This window comes from Corythoichthys intestinalis, chromosome 2 (assembly GCF_030265065.1).
Source record: "Corythoichthys intestinalis isolate RoL2023-P3 chromosome 2, ASM3026506v1, whole genome shotgun sequence".
NCBI classification, from domain to species: Eukaryota; Metazoa; Chordata; class Actinopteri; order Syngnathiformes; family Syngnathidae; genus Corythoichthys; species Corythoichthys intestinalis.
The window spans coordinates 33,711,369-33,724,873 of NC_080396.1; positions in this window are offsets into that span (position 1 = coordinate 33,711,369).

Sequence of the window (13,505 nt, forward strand, 5' to 3'; positions counted from 1 at the left end):
ACCACTAATTGTGCAAGTTCTCCCACTTGAAAATATTAGAAAGGCCTGTAATTGTCAACATGGGTAAACCTCAACCATGAGAGACAGAATGTGGAAAAAAAGCAGAAAATCATATTGTTTGATTTTTAAAGAATTTATTGGCAAATAATTGTGGAAAATAAGTATTTGGTCAATACCAAAAGTTCATCTCAATACTTTGTTATGTACCCTTTGTTGGCAATAACGGAGGCCAAACGTTTTCTGTAACTCTTCACACACTGTTGCTGGTATTTTGGCCCATTCCTCCATGCAGATCTCTTCTAGAGCAGTGATGTTTTGGAGCTGTTGTTGGGCAACACGGACTTTCAACTCCCTCCACAGATTTGCTACGGGGTTGAGATCTGGAGACTGGCTAGGCCACTCCAGGACCTTGAAATGCTTCTTACCAAGCCACTCCTTTGTTGCCCTGGCTGTGTGTTTGGGATCATTGTCATGCTGAAAGACCCAGCCACGTCTCATATTCAATGCCTTTGCTGATGGAAGGAGATTTTCACTCAAAATCTCTCAATACATGGCCCTATTCATTCTTTCCTTTACACAGATCAGTCGCCCTGGTCCCTTTGCAGAAAAACAGCCCCAAAGCATGATGTTTCCGCCCCCATGCTTCACAGTGGGTATGGTGTTCTTCGGATGCAATTCAGTATTCTTTCTCCTCCAAACACGAGATCCTGTGTTTCTACCAAAAAGTTCTATTTTGGTTTCATCTGACCATAACACATTCTCCCAGTCCTCTTCTGGAACATCCAAATGCTCTCTAGCGAACCGCAGACGGGCCTGGACGTGTCCTGGCTTCAGCAGGGGGACACGTCTGGCAGTGCAGGATTTGAGTCCCTGGCGGCGCATTGTGTTACTAATAGTAGCCTTTGTTACTGTGGTCCCAGCTCTCTGTAGGTCATTCACTCGGTCCCCCCGTGTGCTTCTGGGATTTTTGCTCACTGTTCTTGTTATCATTTTGACGCCACGGGGTGAGATCTTGCATGGAGCCCCAGATCGAAGGAGATTATCCGTGGTCTTGTATGTCTTCCATTTTCTAATAATTGCTCCCACAATTGATTTCTTTACACCAAGCGTTTTACCTATTGGAGATTCAGTCTTCCCAGCCTGGTTCAGGTCTACAATTTTGTCTCTGGTGTCCTTCGACAGCTCTTTGGTCTTGGCCATGGTGGAGTTTGGAGCGTGACTGACTGAGATTGTGGACAGGTGTCTTTTATACTGATAATGAGTTAAAACAGGTGTCATTAATACAGGTAACAAGTGGAGCCTCGTTAGACCTCGTTAGAAGAAGTTAGACCTCTATGACAGCCAGAAATCTTGCTTGTTTGTAGGTGACCAAATACTTATTTACACTCTAATTTGGAAATAAATTCTTTACAAATCAAACAATGTGATTTTCTGTCTTTTTTCCCCACATTCTGTCTCTCATGGTTGAGGTTTACCCATGTTGACAATTACAGGCCACTCTAATCTTTTCAAGTAGGATAACTTGCACAATTGGTGGTTGACTAAATACTTATTTGCCCCACTGTAATAGAAATTATTTTTATCGACTTTAATCTCATAGTTTTAATCCATTTTTCTCCTAGTATCACTTCAAAATCCTGATATTAGCCAAAGTAGTTTAGTACTGATAAAAAAACTATGTTGGTAAAAGTCCTTTAATTTTACAATATACAGTGCCTTGCAAAAGTATTCGGCCCCCTTGAACCTTGCAACCTTTCGCCGCATTTCAGGCTTCAAACATAAAGATATGAAATTCAATTTTTTTGTCAAGAATCAACAACAAGTGGGACACAATCATGAAGTGGAACAAAATTTATTGGGTAATTTAAACTTTTTTAACAAATAAAAAACTGAAAAGTGGGGCGTGCAATATTATTCGGCCCCCTTGCGTTAATACTTTGTAGCGCCACCTTTTGCTCCAATTACAGCTGCAAGTCGCTTGGGGTATGTTTCTATCAGTTTTGCACATCGAGAGACTGACATTCTTGCCCATTCTTCCTTGCAAAACAGCTCGAGCTCAGTGAGGTTGGATGGAGAGTGTTTGTGAACAGCAGTCTTCAGCTCTTTCCACAGATTCTCGATTGGATTCAGGTCTGGACTTTGACTTGGCCATTCTAAAACCTGGATACGTTTATTTTTGAACCATTCCATTGTAGATTTGGCTTTATGTTTTGGATCATTGTCAAGTTGGAAGATAAATCTCCGTCCCAGTCTCAGGTCTTGTGCAGATACCAACAGGTTTTCTTCCTGAATGTTCCTGTATTTGGCTGCATCCATCTTCCCGTCAATTTTAACCATCTTCCCTGTCCCTGCTGAAGAAAAGCAGGCCCAAACCATGATGCTGCCACTACCATGTTTGACAGTGGGGATGGTGTGTTCAGGGTGATGAGCTGTGTTGCTTTTACGCCAAACATATCGTTTTGCATTGTGGCCAAAAAGTTCCATTTTGGTTTCATCTGACCAGAGCACCTTCTTCCACATGTTTGGTGTGTCTCCCAGGTGGCTTGTGGCAAACTTTAAACCAGACTTTTTATGGATATCTTTGAGAAATGGCTTTCTTCTTGCCACTCTTCCATAAAGGCCAGATTTGTGCAGTGTACGACTGATTGTTGTCCTATGGACAGACTCTCCCACCTCAGCTGTAGATCTCTGCAGTTCATCCAGAGTGATCATGGGCCTCTTGGCTGCATCTCTGATCAGTTTTCTCCTTGTTTGAGAAGAAAGTTTGGAAGGACGGCCGGGTCTTGGTAGATTTGCAGTGGTCTAATGCTCCTTCCATTTCAATATGATGGCTTGCACAGTGCTCCTTGAGATGTTTAAAGCTTGGGAAATCTTTTTGTATCCAAATCCGGCTTTAAACTTCTCCACAACAGTATCTCGGACCTGCCTGGTGTGTTCCTTGGTTTTCATAATGCTCTCTGCACTTTAAACAGAACCCTGAGACTATCACAGAGCAGGTGCATTTATACGGAGACTTGATTACACACAGGTGGATTCTATTTATCATCATCGGTCATTTAGGACAACATTGGATCATTCAGAGATCCTCACTGAACTTCTGGAGTGAGTTTGCTGCACTGAAAGTAAAGGGGCCGAATAATATTGCACGCCCCACTTTTCAGTTTTTTATTTGTTAAAAAAGTTTAAATTATCCAATAAATGTTGTTCCACTTCACGATTGTGTCCCACTTGTTGTTGATTCTTGACAAAAAAATTGAATTTCATATCTTTATGTTTAAAGCATGAAATGTGGCGAAAGGTTGCAAGATTCAAGGGGGCCGAATACTTTTGCAAGGCACTGTATGCCTTAATTCTTGTAATATTACTTTCTCTCTGAATATTACAATATATGGCTGATTTACTGTGGTATCGCAACTTTTATCTCCTAATATTATATACTTTTTTTTTTTTACTTTTGTTGATTGGATGTTTGGAGGTTCTGCTCCTACTCCGGCAATTGAAGTCACGTGAATGAGAAAATACATTACATTGGCCGCTTCCTCGTCACCACTGAAATCTGTCGCAGAAAAATTCAATTAAGTCATCTTTGCTGTGGCGCGAAAATTGAATGCGTGACATCATGGGGCGTGGTCTATTTGGTCAAACTGGCGACATCGTGTAGCGACTGACGAGCATCGCCCGTCACAAGGCCGTCTGTTACGCTTCAACGTTCGATTTCATTGACTTTGTATGGAAGCCCATCGCGCAACGAGGAGGAAAAAAAAAAACATGCCTGGTCCAAACGTAGCTTTAAAGGGATCCTCTATTTTTAAGACAAGTAATTCTTAAAAGATAAATTTTAGTATGAGTTATAATAATTTGATATTAAAACCCCTCTTTATGTTTTTGTTTTAATAAAGCTTGTAAAATTATTTAAAGTGATAGTTCGCCATTCTTGTTACGTCGCAGTGCGTTACGTCACTGGTCCCGTTGCCAAATTTTCAGCGTGTCACTCGTGAGCTTTCCCAACATGTCGTCAGTTCTACCCTTCCTATTTGAACCAGATCTGAAAAGTGAAGAGCAGGACAGCACTGTCGGTCGTTCACAAGACAAGCTTCAGGGAAAAATGCGTGCAGCAAATACCTGATAAGACAAAAGTTGGGCAAAACTGGTGATGCGAGAGTGTATGCTGTTTGGAACTCCGGTTGGGAGCGAGAGTGTATGCTGTCCAGTTTATTAGCAGATATTCAAGGTAAGCATATTGCGTTTTCAAACTTATCCCAATATAATTATGTAGATTGTTAGCATCCAGAGCTGTCGTGTGCTTTACATACAGTACAGGCCAAAGAGCACACCTTGTGTAATCAATGTCTTGTACATTGTAACGCGTGGTAGCTAGGATTCGTGTATAAAAGTACCAAAAAGGGGAGAAGCTTCCAATATGCACATTTATTCACAAAAAAATAATATTTCCACCTTGACCACTCTTCACTCGGAAGCTCAGCAGTAAACAAACACGCGTTCCCTGACAAACTCAAACATTGTTGTGAGGTCCACGTCAGAGTCACTGTCGTCACTGTAGCATGCCATAGTGCTTTAATTATTTAATATGATTTGGGGAAAACTCCCACGAAGAATAGTCAACATAAAAGATAGCAATAGTAATCCAAATCCGCATTTTTTACTCACTCAAAGATCCAGGAATTAGACCGATCCCATGGCAATGTCGCAGCCCTCGATTCCACAAAATAGAATGATCCGAAAAGCCGCTGTGGGACCGACGAATCAAAAAAACGGACAGATCCGAAACCAATATTGCAGACGTGGTGGGACCGTAGGATCCAGAAAATAGATGGATCCTTACTTGACTGAGGATCCAGGAAAAATGTTCGGGCGCCATTTGTAACGCGTGGTGGGTACGGTATGTGCATACAGGGACCAAAAAGGGGGAGAAGCTTCCACTCATGCACATTTATTCACTAAAAATAATAATTCCACCTTGACCACTCACTTTACTCCCCTTGTTTCCATTTGACTGGAAATTGCATCCAAAAGCAGCACATCGTGGCATTATACTTCGCGAGTTTAGGCAGCAATAAGCAATTGTTTAACACGCTACAAATTTGGAAAGATACCAATTACATCATCACTGCGAGCCCGCAAACCATGGCGCCAACTAACGGTCAAAATATGGACAAAATATTATAAAATATTGCCATTGATTTAACATTTTATGTGTTTCTAACAACATATTTTAGTACAAGAGAGCAATTGTGGTTTATTAGAGCCTACATGTATTTAAGTCAGAGGATCACTTTAAGGTATCCTGAGCTTTAAGAGCCTTGAAAAGTGGCTTTCACACCTCCAAGTTCTCGCTGAAGCTAGTATAGCCATTTTCACAGCTGTTTTAATCTCACTAATGAAAGTCACTGCTTTCCTTTGCAACGATGAAAAACAAATGCATTTGTGGTTGGTATTTGGTTTCATGGCCGTGGCTAAGTCTGTCTTTTGCCATCGTGTTGAGCTTTGCCTGCCTCCCCTGTTTTTTTTTGTTGTTTTTTTTTTAATTGTCATGTGGTTACCAGTCCACGATGATAAAAAAGTTTGGGGAGCAGTGGCCTACATGACCCAAGATGTGGTGTCCACATACGGTAAGTGGACACCAGGTCTATTTATGGTTAGATTTTTTGATAATTATCATTACTGTATTTTTTTACATTATTTATCCTCATATTCTTAAAATGAGTAAATGTACCAATTGCAGATGTTAATAAAAACAAAACACAATTAAAACTTTAAAAAAAAAAAAAAAAACACACACACACAAAAAAACCTAGAACTAGACTCTGGTAATGGGCCCCAATAACACTCTGGATTTTTTTTTTTTTTTTTACAACAATGGATGTCCAATTCATGTAATGTAGGAGGAATGGCCGTGAATGGTTATGTTTCAGTGCCATTGACAGAACTAGAAATCCAATCCATTTTAAACAAGTGTCCTTTAAAGAATTACTTAACCTTTAATTTTATTTGAAGATTTTGTTAAGGTCACCCCTCAAATTTCCAGCTCCAATTTTAAGTCCTAACAAAGTTTTATGACCTTTTACAATCAGTGGGGTTCACAGAAGGAGAAAGTGAAATGTGAGTAAACAAACAGTGACCAGATGATCTTGGAATGGCCAGTGTGTATTTATTTGCTTGCCCCAGGTGCAAAAAGAAAACAAAAAAGTGGCAAAGGGATGATTTAGTGTAACCGTGTTTCTCCGGAGACCTTAAAGAAGATTCATACTGCAAATTTGCTGTGGCGAAATTGACAATTTGATTCAATTCCAAACAGGTTCATTGCAAAAGAACATGAAAGTAGATTTGTATTTGCAGAACAGGATTATCTGTGGGTACTGTTGGGTCTGAGAGAGCATGTGTATGAGGTCTGATTTGGTCCTACTTGAAAATTTGATTTGCAGATCGATGAATTGAATTAATTGTTTAGGGGTAGAAAAACTCATTCACTGCCTGGTGGATGTTCATACTGGTTATCTCGGACATAAACATTTACTGTCACGAACGAAAATATTTGCCAAATGGTTTTTTTCAAGTAATTGTACAAAGTTATTTGTTTGTCTGTTTGTTTGTAGTTTGTTCCCTGTAGATGGAATTGTTGTAACACTTTGGATTTATGATCAGCACAGCCTTTGAGTGGAAAACAAAAATTAGAGGGTTAAACTTAGCTCAACAAGTCAATTATGGTGGAGAGAAATGCCATCCTGTTTGACATCAGACAACCTTGCGCACTTCACACTGGAACATATGGTTCAACAGTACAGAGTACAGAAGTAGAAAGTGTGTTGTGACTTTGCGAACAATGATTTACATGGTGTGCCCCTGAGTTTTCTACCTGTATCCCAAAGGTTTCAGATTAAGCACTACTCGGTTCCTAGTAAAAAGTTTGTCTAGAGCCCTGGTTAACTTATAGGCAAAGTTGTTAACATGGCTTCAAGTTTCAATGCGAATGATGTGTGTGCCAGGTTCTTGTAGTTTTTTTTTTTTTTTGTGTATGTGTGCTAACTTCAAACTGAAGACAGGGAAGATGTAGGCCTATCTTTTCTAAGGAGCTGTGAATTGTTATTGAGCTCATTTGAAGGAAGTAGATCCATTTATCTCGGTGATGAGGACGCAGCCGTTCGGGTTCGCCACCCACTGAGTCCTTATTGATGATCTGTCTGAGCCACAGAACAAAGAGGAACATGTTCTCCCGCATTTTAACTGGCATCCTACTGGCCTCACTTCGTGTTCTCACAAAAAGTTCAGAGCTGGATTAAAGCACTCAGCCTGTTCGCTGCTGTTGAGCAACAGTTTTTGTATTGTTTTTGCAATGCCGAGGATCCATTACATGGGTGTTGTCTCAGCCCAGTTGCTCTCATCCACTTTTACTCTTCTAATGACACATTTGAATTAGGTCACCACCAAAGCAGTTATTATTGAATCCCAATTCCACACAACAAGCCAAAAACAAACAAGGAAAAAACAATATAACAAATCAGTCAACCGATATTAGAGTGTTTGTCTATTTAAATAGAAATGCATCACGGTTACATTTATCTATGGCGGAAAACACAGACAAGGCTGAAAAAGCAGTTCCTGCTCTTTCACCACTCTTTAAAATAAACTACTGTATTTTAAGCCAAAAGAACTGTTGTTTTTGATTGAACAAAATATGTCTATATGCCGCCATAACAGTTTCATGGCGCATTAAGCACCCAACTATTTTTAATTTGTCCGTTTTACCCTGGAGACCCCCGTTTACAGATACCGTGCAACCGCTTTTGTTTCAACCCAGCCATAAAAAGAAGGTAATTACAGTGGTACCTCGACATATGATCGCTTCGGCACACGATTTTTTCGACATCCGACGTAAAATTTGACTCGCCATTTGTTTCTACATCCGACGAGATGCTCAAAATACGACAATTTTTGATAGCGCCACAGTTTCTTTGCTTTGTCGGAAGACACGGACGCACGACTGATTTTTTTGTGAGAGAAATCAACACTGGATCCAATAAGGTTAGTGCAGGTGGGAGAAAAAAAGAAAAGGTGACGCTTACCATTGAAATTAAGATGTAAATGATAGCAAAATATAAGCATGGTGTCTGCATCCACGAACTGGGTCGACAATAGGGGCGTAGAATGTGGATCTCGGCCGGCGGTCCTCCTCCGTTCGCCAGTTTTTATAAGTTAAGGTGACAATTCTTATTGTGGTAACATCGGCAAAGAAATCGCCAGCTTCGTCAGGTTTCTAATCATTTATTCCATCAACTTGTGCAACACAACACGCCTAGTGTCCGCTGCTGTTCACGCCAGCATCAAAACAGAAAGTAAAATAGAGCCGTGCTCTCTTGCTCACTGTCACATCAGCCCCACAGTGCGTTCAGGTACAGCAAAAAAGTCCGCCACATTAGAGCCCAATGTAGTTCTTGCATGGAAGCCATCATTTCACAATGTGCATCTAATTGTCTGGGATGAAACCCGAATACCTTCATATGACATGTCCTGTCGTAGTTCCTCAGCTGTCACCCGGTGATTTTTCTCCACCTTTCGCTACAGGTATTGCACAGCAGTTTCAGATAGTAACCTCTTGCTACCACACCCAGGAAGCATTTAAACTATAGCGGAATATGCTCCCAATTGTGTCTCTTGACATTTTTAGTCCTTAGGCTATCTTTTTATATCCATATCCTTGCTTCTGAAGTGAAATGACCTCCTCTCTGAACTTTTTGGACCATTCCTTGGACTTCACCATGTTGTAAAGATATCATTGACTGCCAAGAAGTGTGTAACAGTCCTTTTAAATCTGCTTAATTGCTGCTCATTAGGGTTCCGTTCACATCTACAGACGTTTTCGTCAGCTATTTGACAACCACTGATGGAAACCTTTGTTTTTAAAAGTGGTGGACTTGGGGGATTGAATAATTTTGTGAATGAGGTAATCACAGAAAGGCCATTAATTTGACTATTACCAAAAATATTTGTATTATTTCAGTTGTATTTGTCTGTTTGATATGTCATTATTTGATGTGATTATAAACAAGATGAAAAAAGAATGTCAAACTTGCACAAACACTTATCCGCTGTGGGGGTTGAATAATTTTGAACACAACTGTATTCACTGTAAGACGGAGCTTGCATAACACTACCCGCGCCCGGCCCCGACTACCCGCGTCCCCGCCGACGCTTCCTCACCCCTGGGTGGAACCCGCGACCGATGACCGCCGCTGAAACCCGGGCTGGACGCCACCTCAGAACCTACCCGCCTGGCCCCGACTCCACCGAAGGCACCATGTTTACCCTGAAAGCGGAAGAGCGATAGTTGTGACAAGGTAACATGAAGTTAACGAAGCACGAATAAATAAGATTAACCTTGCTGTACCTTGCTAACGTAACGTTAGCCCTGCAGAGGGCTCGGTTTCTATTAATTATGACTACTGTCGATGCGTGGCTAACGTGTCTTCTATACAGGCTTTATTTAATCTTTAAAAACACAGCACTATAGAGTGATGAGGGTGTAAAATAAAAACATAATAAAGCTAACTGTCAATTTTAGCTAGGTAGTCATTGATGGATAAAACACCAAGTAGCACTGGTGCCTAATGTGCTCCAATATAGCAGGTATCATACAGTGGGGCAAATAAGTATTTAGTCAACCACTAATTGTGCAAGTTCTCACACTTGAAAAGATTAGAGAGGCCTGTAATTGTCAACATGGGTAAACTTCCACCATGAGAGACAGAATGTGGAAAAAAAGGAGAAAATCACATTGTTTGATTTTTAAAGAATTTATTTCCAAATTAGAGTGGAAAATAAGTATTTGGTCACCTACAAACAAGCAAGATTTCTGGCTGTCAAAGAGGTCTAACTTCTTCTAACGAGGTCTAACAAGGCTCCACTCGTTACCTGTATTAATGGCACCTGTTTTAAGTCGTTATCAGTATAAAAGACACCTGTCCACAACCTCAGTCAGTCACATGGCCACTATGGCCATGACCAAAGAGCTGTCGAAGGCACCAGAGACAAAATTGTAGACCTGAACCAGGCTGGGAAGATTATAGGTATGCAATAGGTAAAACACTTGGTGTAAAGTAAAAAAATGTAGACTGTGAACTGACCAAATACTTATTTTCCACCATGATTTGCAAATAAATTCTTTAAAAATCAATCAATGTAAATAAGTATTTGGTCAGTTCACATTGTCAGTTCACAATACCAAAAGTTCATCTCAATACTTTGTTATGTACCCTTTGTTGGCAATAACGGAGGCCAAACGTTTTCTGTAACTCTTCACAAGCTTTTCACACACTGTTGCTGGTATTTTGGCCCATTCCTCCATGCAGATCTCCTCTAGATCAGTGATGTTTTGGGGCTGTCGTTGGGCAACATGGACTTTCAACTCCCCCCACAGATTTTCTATGGGGTTGAGATCTGGAGCCTGGCTAGGCCACTCCAGGACCTTGAAATGCTTCTTACGAAGCCACTCCTTTGTTGCCCTGGCTGTGTGTTTGGGATCATTGCGATGCTGAAAGACCCAGCCACGTCTCATCTTCAATGCCCTTGCTGATGGAAGGAGATTTTCACTCATAATCTCTCGATACATGGACCCATTCATTCTTTCCTTTACACGGATCAGTCGTCCTGGACCCTTTGCAGAAAAGGAGCCCCAAAGCATGATGTTTCCACCCCCATGCTTCACAGTTGGTATGGTGTTCTTCGGATGCAATTCAGTTTTCTTTCTCCTCCAAACACGAGAACCTGTGTTTCTACCAAAAAGTTCTATTTTGGTTTCATCTGACCAAAACACATTCTTCCAGTCCTCTTCTGGATCATCCAAATGCTCTCTAGCGAACCGCAGACGGGCCTGGAAGTGTACTTTCTTCAGCAGGGGGCACACGTCTGGCAGTGCAGGATGTGTGTTACTGATAGTAGCCTTTGCTACTGTGGTCCAAGCTCTCTGTAGGTAATTCAATAGGTCCCCCCGTGTGGTTCTGGGATTTTTTCTCCCCGTTCTTGTTATCATTTTGACGCCACGGGGTGAGATCTTGCATGGCGCCCCAGATCGAGGGAGATCATCAGTGGTCTTGTATGTCTTCCATTTTCTAATAATTGCTCCCACAGTTGATTACTTTACACCAAGCGTTTTACCTATTGCAGATTCAGTCTTCCCAGCCTGGTGCAGGTCTACAATTTTGTCTCTGGTGCCTTCGACAGCTCTTTGGTCGTGGCCATAGTGGCCATGTGACTGACTGAGATTGTGGACAGGTGTCTTTTATACCGATAATGTGTTAAACCAGGTGCCATTAATACAGGTAACGAGTGGAGCCTTATTAGACCTCGTTAGAAGTTAGACCTCTTTGACAGCCAGAAGTCTTGCTTGTTTGTCGGTGACCAAATACTTATTTTGCACTCCAATTTGGAAATAGATTCTTTAAAAATCAAACAATGTGATTTTCTTCTTTTTTTCCACATTCTGTCTCTCATGGTTGAGGTTTACCCATGTTGACAATTACAGGCCTCTCTAATCTTTTCAAGTAGGAAAACATGCACAATTGGTGGTTGACTAAATACTTATTTGCCCCACTGTACATTAATTTTGAACACTGCAAAACCTCAAAATCCTATCAGGACCTACAATTCAGACTTAAACTTAAGAACTTAACTAGAACTTACATTTTAGACAGACTTAAAATAGCTTGACAGAAATGGAAATTCAATTGAAACACATGGGGAAAATGCCTAACTTGTGTGTTATCAAGCATAACGACATTTTTAGGTAAGAAATAAGATCTTATTAAAAAAAAAAAAAAATCTTACGTTTTTTAAGTGAAAGCATTTGAATTTATATAAAATAAAGACATTGATTGTCTAAAAATAGTTAAATATTAAGTGAAGTGTCTTGTTTTCTTATGTACATTTAGAATCACTCTTTAACAAAAAAGAAAAAAAAAATGTTTTGTCCGATTACTTGATTAATCAAGGGAATTTTCAGTAGAACTATCGATCATTAAAATATTCAATAGCTGCAGTCTTAAATGCCAGTATACCTTGCAATTGTGATTAAAATGTGTTTTAACCAACTATTGTTCGCAAACAAACTTCTTGAACGCAGCATAAGTTACTGATGTTTTATCATCTGACTGCATCTTTGTCAAGTCACTCCACACATTTCACTTAAATATCACCTGAGCAGCAGTTTACACGGCAACAGTAACGAGGGGAAAATACAAAAAAAACTTCAAAAGATATCTGTATTGTTTAGACAGCGATGGTTTTTGGTAGGGGTGGAAAACGCAAAAATCTGAAATTTCCTTCCAGAGTAAAATTCTTGACAATGCTACACCCTGTCATTGCTTGCGAAACAGTTGAAAAAACAAAAATAAGTTTTGGTAGCATCTGTTTTCAGGGTTACCAAATAGGAAAGACAGTCTCCAGCCAAATCACACCATAAAACCCACCCAGTTCAATAATAATCAGTCAAAATTACAAACTTCTGTCCAAGAAGAGATTTTCTCAAAAGTTCTCAAAAGCCCAAATTTTATCCCACCTGAGTCTTTGAAAATAGCACAATTGGGTGGAAATCTGCTAAACTGGCAATACCGTCTGTCCTATTCACGACGGAAGTAGATTTTGGTGGTGCTGCCACTTACACACTGGGCATATATAATACAAGTTTCATGCATTTTTCCGTCTCCTTGTACACACAGATATCTCCACATAAAAAAGTAACAACAAAACGCCAGTGTCCTTGATCTAAGTACATGTAAGGCCGAGACTTGAGTGGAACAATACTTTATTCAGTGTGCTTCTCATCCCATGTGCATACGACTCATCACAGAGGTTCCTTTTTAACGTAATAACACACCCACAGGGAGTGCATACCACACCCACAGCGCACAAATATGGAAACAAAAGTGTGACATAAATATGTTACAGCCAGTTTTTTTTTTTTTTTGCATCAGACCGTGAGAAAAAAGTAGTAATACCATTATAACGAATATAGGAGTGTTAATGAGACTACCACAAGTAATATACTGCAGAATGAAACTGAAAGGACAAATCGGGTGATACTTTATCACACTTCCCTTACTCCCTATTCCAGTGCTATGTTGGGGGAGTTCAACATCACTATCGCTGTAGTCCTCCATGTTGACACAATGCATGGTTCATGTCACAGAAAAAAGGACAAAAATTTTATGAAGAGGAGCATTACTGTGTGTGCTTGCTTGTGTATGCATTCCATGCTGATTTACGACAATGGGGAACCTATAAGGAGACACTTTACAAGGTTGAAGCATGAAATACAGTTGAATGTATTATTGACTGGCACAATGAAAGGTGTACGCTCATGAACAACGTATGTCAGAGCGGCAGAGGCTCCCGTCAGCACAGAAAATCTGGCACAAATTACACGCCTGCGCACACTAGCAGTCGCTTTCAGTTCCGGATAGGAAGCTGTGAGAAATCATTGTGGACTCCAACAC